The following is a 7,915-nucleotide window of genomic DNA, read 5'->3' as shown; positions in this document are numbered from 1 at the left end:
TAAACATGTTTATTTCTTTCTCTATGCCATTTATCCCTGGTATGATCTAGTTGGGGTAGGTTCGTCACTAGAGGTTGGATAGAACTTCCTCCATGAGTCTGACTGAACAGTCACTGAGTGCGGTCAGTTCTTTTAACCTGACCACACGAAGGACTTCCAGAGAACGGTCGTCCTTCCTACAAGGGTTTCAGTATGACTGTCCCCGCTGTAACCCTTTAAGGTGATTTTATAGTCCTCCATGGGCCCCCTAACCTTGTTATTTGTGACTGATTAATTTCCATTCTTCTGTATATAGCACCAACAACCACTGCAGTGCAGTACAAAGTCTGTAGACCATTCAGATCAGCCCCGTAGATACAGTATTGGAACTAAATCTGCACATTTTCTGGGTTGTGGGAGGAAACGGGAAAGACTGGAAGGAACTTGCTCAAACACAGAGAGGACATACAAACTCTGGTTAGTTAGAACCTTGTGTGACCTGAACCCAGGGGGCCCTGATCCTGCAAGAGAACTGCTCAGGTCACCGTAATCCTGCTGAGATTTGTAGTTCCACTGTAAAACAAAGCAGTAACCAACATTAACTTCAATGCAAAGGCTGTACACAGGTCCAGCATCAACATTTAGGTTGGGCAGCACAGTAGGTTCGTGGTTAGCACCTCTGCCTTGCAGCACTGGGATCTCTGGGTTGAATTGCAGTCAGGACACTAATGCCTCATTTTCACTGAGCGGTACGGTACACAATTTTTGCCGTTTCCATTGTCAAAAGTTGTTAATGGTACCCTAATGCCGAACCGTGCCACTTTTTTGGTACCCTTTCGTTGGGGTACCAAGCACATTAGTACCGTACCAACAGGGTGGAGCAATACTGTTGAGGTACTGTTGGCGGTGGAAACGCAAGCCTGATCAAGGTGTACCGTACCGAACCGTACCGCTCATTGGAAACGAGGCATTATGTACCGGCAGTTTCCACTGAGCGGTACGGTACGCAATTTTTGCCGTTTCCATTGTCAAAAGTTGTGAATGGTACCCTAATTCCGAACCGTACCACTTTTTTGGTACCCTTTTGTTGGGGTACCAAGTACATTAGTACCATAACAACAGGGTGGAGCAATACTGTTGAGCTTAGGTACTGTTGGCGGTGGAAACGCAAGCCTGATCAAGGTGTACCGAACCGTACATTTTGCATTATGCCTCGTTTCCACTGAGCGGTACGGTTTGCAATTTTTGCCATTTCCATTGTCAAATGTTGTGAATGGTACCCCAATTCCGAACCGTACCTCTTTTATGGGACCCTTTCGTTAGGGGAGGGGGGGGGCCCAGCACATTAGTACCGTACCAACAGGGTGGAGCTACATTGTTGAGGTACTGTTGGCGGTGGAAACGCAAGCCTGATCAAGGTGTACCGAACCGAACCGTACATTTTGCATTATGCCTCGTTTCCACTGAGCGGTACGGTTTGCAATTTTTGTTGTTTCCATTGTCAAATGTTGTGAATGGTACCCCAATTCCAAACCGTACTGTACCTCTTTTTTGGGACCCTTTCGTTAGGGGGGGGGGGCCAAGCACATTAGTACCGTACCAACAGGGTGGACCTACATTGTTGAGGTACTGTTGAGCTGAGATACTGTTGGCGGTGGAAACGCAAGCCTTATCAAGGTGTACCGTACCGAACCGTACCGCTCAGTGCAAACGAGGCATTATGCCATGGTACGGTACGGAATTTTTGCAGTTTCCATTGTTAAAAGTTGTGAATGGTACCCTAATTCCGAACCGTACCACTTTTTTTTGGGATCCTTTCGTTGGGGTACCAAGCACATAAGTGCCGTACCAACAGGGTGGAGCTACATTGTTGAGGTACTGTTGAGCTGAGGTACTGTTGGTGGTGGAAACGCAAGCCTGATCAAGGTGTACCGTTCCGAACCGTACTGAACTGTACCGAACCGTACCACTTTTGTGGTACCCTTTCGTTGGGGTACCAAGCACATTAGTACCGTACCAACAGGGTGGAGCAATACTGTTGAGGTACTGTTGGCGGTGGAAACGCAAGCCTGATCAAGGTGAACTGAACCGCTCAGTGGAAACGAGGCATTATGCCTCGTTTCCACTGAGCGGTACGGTACGCAATTTTTGCCGTTTCCATTGTCAAATGTTGTGAATGTTACCCTAATTCTGAACCGTACCGTACCACTTTTTTGGGATCCTTTGTTTGGGGTACCAAGCACATTAGTACCGTACCAACAGGGTGGAGCTACTTTGTTGAGGTAATGTTGAGCTGAGGTACTGTTGGTGGTGGAAACGCAAGCCTGATCAAGGTGTACCGTTCCGAACTGTACCAAACCCTAACGCTCAGTGGAAACGAGGCATATGTGCACGGAGGTTGCATGTTCTTCCTGTTCTTGTGTGGGCTTCCTCTGGGTACTCTCGTTTCTTTTCACACTCCAAAGACATTCTAGTAGGGAACTGGTTTCCTGTCTAAATTGGCTCTAGTATTGCATGTAAGATAGGGACCTTTAGATTGTAAGCTCCTGATGGCAAGGACTGGTGTAAATTGTCGGCACTATATAAACACCTGAAATAAATATTAAGGTTTATGACCATCAGAGATATTCATTATCATGCACCCAGATCTCTCGGAGTGTCACATCTGGGGCTCCATCTCTGTCAGAGGACCACCTCCCCTTCTGATATCTTCCAGTCTGTGGGGTAGATGTAGAGCAGAGTGTCCACCAGGGGGTGCTGAGAGGGATTTACTGAACAGAACAATAATCTAAACAAGTTACACAATAGATGACAAATACATATCACAATGTAACAGGACACTGTCACCAGATCCAGTCACATCTTTAAATATCCAGAGTCTCCTTTCTTTAGCTGAACAATGTGAAATAGGGAAGGTAAAATAAAATAACATTTTATATCATCGATATGAAGAATATGAAAGGAATTTAACCACTTTAAGACCAGAAGGATTTGCCCGCTTAATGACCAGGCCCTATTTTGTGATTCGGCACTGCGTTATTTTAACTGACAATTGTGTGGACGTGCGACGCTGTACCCAAATAAAATTGATGTCCTTTTTTTTTTCCCCACAAATAAGAGCTTTCTTTTGGTGGTATTTGATCACCTGTGCGATTTTTTTTTTTTTTTTTTTTTTTTTTTTTTTTTTTTGCGCTATAAACAAAAAGAGCGCCAATTTTGAAGAAAAAAAAAATATATATATTTTTTCACATTCTGCTATATAACATTCCCAAAAATATGAAAAATCTGAAACATTTTAGGCCAATTTTGTTTTCTGCTACACATTTTTGGTAAAAAAAAAAAAATCGCAACAAGCGTATATTGATGGGTTTGCGCAAAAGTTGTCGCGTCTACTAACTACGGGATAGATTTATGGAATTTTTTATTGTTTGTGTATTTTTTATTTTTTTTGCGGGACTGCGACATTGCGGCGGACAGATCGGACCCCTAACTAACATTTTTGACACTTTTGGGGGGACCAGTGACATTACTACAGTAATCAGTGCTAAAAATATGCACTGTTACTGCAATAATGACACTGGCAGGGAAGGGGTTAACCCTGTGGGTGGTCAAGGGGTTAAATGTGAGCCTAGGGGAGTGATTCTAACTGTGGGGGGGGGGGGCATGGCTTCTGTAATGACAATCGAGAGCTGTGAGAGCCGGTTCACACTGGGGCCGTGGGTCGCCTGCCATAGATTAGCACAGGACCCGTTCTAATAGGAGCGACACAAGTCGCTCCGACTTAGAAAAAGGGTCCTGTACAACTTTGGGGCGACCTGGAGCGACCTGCATTGACTTCAATGATATGAAGTCCGTGCATGCCGCTCCGAGGTCACGGTGCGAGCCGCGCACCGCGACTTCACAGGTCGCCCGGCAAAGTCGGGTCGCGCCTATGTGAACCGGCTCTGATCCTAAATAGAAGGATCACAGGAGCTCTGTGATCATTTCAGGGAGAAGAATGGTCGGCTGTTTACAACAGCCGACCATTCTCTCTCAGCGGGGAGCGATCGGAGCCGCCTGACCCATGCAATGGCTTCCCCGCTGCCGATTGGTGGCGGTAGCGTGCCGCCCCCTAGCTTCCCGCGCGCGACCGGCGTAGACCTATTTCGGTTTGCGCAGGAGAGCCACCTTGCCGCAGTAAAAAGGTGACGGGTTTTCTTTGCACACGCGTCCCCCCCCCCCCCCCCAAAGATCAACCTTGTTTGTAAAAAAAGGTGGCGGGTGGTCGGGAAGCGCTTTAGAGAAATGAAAATACAATTTATCGGTATAAAGGCCTCCTCACAATCGTTGATTTAGATCAGGAGTCATTTATTTTTATACGATGGTAGACCTACCCCCAGTGGATGCCCAATGTGTCCCCCATACCCCCTTCACCAGTCATCATCAGCCTTTACCAGTCCTATTCGGGACTAGTGAGGCCATAGCTTGGTTTTATTTACATACAGATAAGCAGAAGACAAACAGCTGGAAGAAAACCAGAAGGATTTGTATCATTTATTTATACACTGCCTGGCCAAAAGAAAGTCGCCACCTGGAATTTACTAAGCAAATAACTAAACTCAGCATGCAGTAACTCTCCTATTGGATATTATGTGCCCAAAGAATGAGGTCAGCTGACTACCTGAATATACTGAATGACCAGGTTATTCCATCAATGGATTTTTTCTTCCCTGATGGCACGGAAATATTCCAAGATGGCAATGCCAGGATACATCGGGGCTCAAATTGTGAAAGAGTGGTTCAGGGAGCATGAGACATCATTGTCACTCATGGATTGGCCACCACAGAGTCCAGAACTTGACCCCATTGAGAATCTTTGGGATGTGCTGGAGAAGGCTTTGCGCAGTGGTCCGACTCTCCCATCGTCAATACAAGATCTTGATGGAAAAATGAATGCAACACTGGAGGGAAATACATCTTGCGACTTTGCAGAAGCTTATCGAAACAATGCCACAGCGAATGCGTGCCGTAATCAAAGCCAAACGAAAAATTAAAGACCTTTCTTCTTCCTTCTTCCTTTTTTTTTTTTTTTTTTTTTGGCCAGGCAGTGTATAAACCGCAAATCACAAACAACAATCTTTGTGAAAAAACCAAATAAACAACTAGGGCAAGTTTGTGCGGTTTTTGTGCAATTAGAACACGGGAAGGAGGTCCAGCAATTGACCATGTTCTTCCATGTCATCCAACACACCAAGTCTGTTTCAGCACTTTGATTTCAGATTCAGCATTGCAGAATCCTTCCTTTTTTAATTATTTAGAGTTTCAGTCCATTACCATGTGATTTGGTTCTTGTACCCCCAAGGGGAAAGGATACCCCCAGATGAAAGAACCCTGCTGCCTGAATTCAGTTTTGCCCCCTTTTTTTTTTTTTTTTTTTTTTAAATGCCACCATGAGTTACTGTATGTAGAAGGCCAGCAGAAGGATGATAGGAGGCCGGCAGAAGACACGTACAGATGTCGGAGTGTTGTCACAACTCCCTCCCTGAGTCTCTTTTACAGAACGAGATTGTGAAATAAACTGCAGATATTCCACAACTGGGAAATGCTGAATCATATAAGGTCTCTTCACCCACTTCCACAACCTTATTTCTCTTTTCTTTTCTCTACCTCAACCCACTGTTTCTGATTTTTTTTTTTTTTTTTTTTCGCCATCTCGCTCTTCATCTCACCCCCTATATATCAATTTCAAATAAACTTTCTTGGCAGAACCAAATGTATATTAGCATTGCCATGGCAGTTGGGGTGCTATGGGTTGGATAGAGGGGTTAAAGGAATGTGGTTTAGGACTTTGGGTTGGATAGAGGGGTTAAAGGAATGTGGTTTAGGACTTTGGTTTGAATAGAGGGGTTAAAGGATCACGGTTTAGGACTTTGGGTTGGATAGAGGGGTTAAAAGATCTCGGTTTAGGACTTTGGGTTGGATAGAGGGGTTAAAGGAATGTGGTTTAGGACTTTGGTTTGAATAGAGGGGTTAAAGGATCACGGTTTAGGACTTTGGTTTGAATAGAGGGGTTAAAGGATCACGGTTTAGGACTTTGGGTTGGATAGAGGGATTAAAGGAATGTGGTTTAGGACTTTGGGTTGAATAGAGGGGTTAAAGGATCACGGTTTAGGACTTTGGGTTGGATAGAGGGGTTAAAGGATCTCGGTTTAGGACTTTGGGTTGGATAGAGGGGTTAAAGGATCATGGTTTAGGACTTTGGGTTGGATAGAGGGGTTAAAGGATCTCGGTTTAGGACTTTGGGTTGGATAGAGGGGTTAAAGGAATGTGGTTTAGGACTTTGGGTTGAATAGAGGGGTTAAAGGATCACGGTTTAGGACTTTGGGTTGGATAGAGGGGTTAAAGGATCTTGGTTTAGGACTTTGGGTTGGATAGAGGGGTTAAAGGATCATGGTTTAGGACTTTGGGTTGGATAGAGGGGTTAAAGGATCATGGTTTAGGACTTTGGGTTGGATAGAGGGGTTAAAGAATACGGTTTAGGACTTTGGGTTGGATAGAGGGGTTAAAGGAATACGGTTTAGGACTTTATCAGGGTAAGGGATAAAGGGAATAGGACGTTAGTTCTGGAGAATTATCAGGTTAAGGGATAACAAAAAGATGGATGTGGCACTGTAGCAGAAAGCGGGCCTCCTCCTCTAGGGCCCTCTGACTGCACTGTTGGCACAGTTTACTCTCCTTGGGCTTGTAGGTCTGTCTTTGCCACTCTGATTCGATTTCCAGGCTGTGGGCACTCTGTACAGGCTCAGGGCCCCTCTGTCTTTTGGGTCCTGCAGCATTTCCACATATGGGGGAAGTTTTGTAGTCTCTCTGTAGTGAATGATAGTTAGTTTCCGGGAATTTATTTAATTTCTTCATTCTTTGAAATATTTTAATTTTTAATCATTCATTATGTCTTTTTTTTTTTTATTTGAGACTTTTTTTCAGACTGCTTTGTTGAGAATTGTGGATGGGCAAGGTACTGAGTAGTTGCAGGCCTTATGGTTTGGGTTGTCCATTGTTGGCCGGTAAGGTTTTATGTTGGTATAAGTTGGGGCTGCTTTTTGTAGGTGCTGCCAGTATGACATTTTTTTGAACTGCAAGTAGTAGAAGCAGTCTGCTCCGCTCAGCCCTGCAAACATTGTTGGAGGTCCCCCCTGATGGACTTGGAGGAGGTGCTTGTAGAATTCCAGTAGGAATATTTCTGTTGGGTTGCGTTGGTCGTTGTGGGTGACCAGGGCACCATACTTCACTGTTATGATGGGGTATTGGGATGATGACCCTGTCAAAGATGTTAAGCCAGACTCTTACCAGTGGATTTAGGTGGTACAGCTGTCCATCTGATGGCTTAAAAGGCTCCGCATGCCTTGTATTTCAGGGCCATTATTTCTGTCTTGAAACTTCCTGATTGTTTGATTTCTAGGCTGAGGTATGTGTACCTGTTAGATTCATCAAGACTGCAATTATTTAATGTACAGAAAGAACTCTTGATTTGTTTTGTGTTCTTTCTTCGGAACGTCATGATTTTTCTTTTCTTTAGGTTGATGGGTCATAACCTGGTTGCCCTTCTAGGCTGTCTTGCAGGCCTCTCTGGTGGGTTAGGAGGTAATCTGCATGCAACAGGAACTTCATCTTGGTAAAGTTAGTCTTGGTGCTGAGGAGGACTTTAGAGCTGCAGCCAGTTTGTTGATATAGATGTTGAAGAGACTTGGACTTTGGCTGCAGGCCTGCCGGAAGCGCTCTGTTCTTTTCCCATTCACCTTTACACTGCAGCTGTTCTCAGTATATGAGCTCTTGATGACCTCATATGTTTTGCCTTCTATTCCACTCTCCAGGAGTTTGAGAAACAAAATGCCTAAATGTCCTAAATGCTGCAGTGAATTGAAGTCCTCCCTAAAGTCCATAAAACAGGCAAAAGTCT

General features: G+C 44.7%; 1 pseudogene across 1 annotated transcript in view; it reads left to right on the top strand.

Annotated features, from left to right (window-relative positions):
• LOC309548029 overlaps positions 1-7,549 on the top strand; it is a 15,605-nt pseudogene extending 8,056 nt beyond the window's left edge. The window contains exons 3-4 of the transcript in view: positions 7,418-7,423; positions 7,535-7,549. The product of the transcript in view is annotated as an uncharacterized misc_RNA (transcript). The remainder of the gene's footprint in view (positions 1-7,417; positions 7,424-7,534) is intronic.
• The last annotated feature ends 366 nt before the right edge of the window (positions 7,550-7,915 follow it).

The sequence above is a fragment of the Pelophylax lessonae genome (genome assembly GCF_965119305.1).
Source record: "Pelophylax lessonae genome assembly, chromosome: 2".
NCBI lineage: Eukaryota > Metazoa > Chordata > Amphibia > Anura > Ranidae > Pelophylax > Pelophylax lessonae.
Note: the sequence above shows the minus strand (reverse complement) of the source record. Positions and strands in the feature narration are given on the sequence as shown.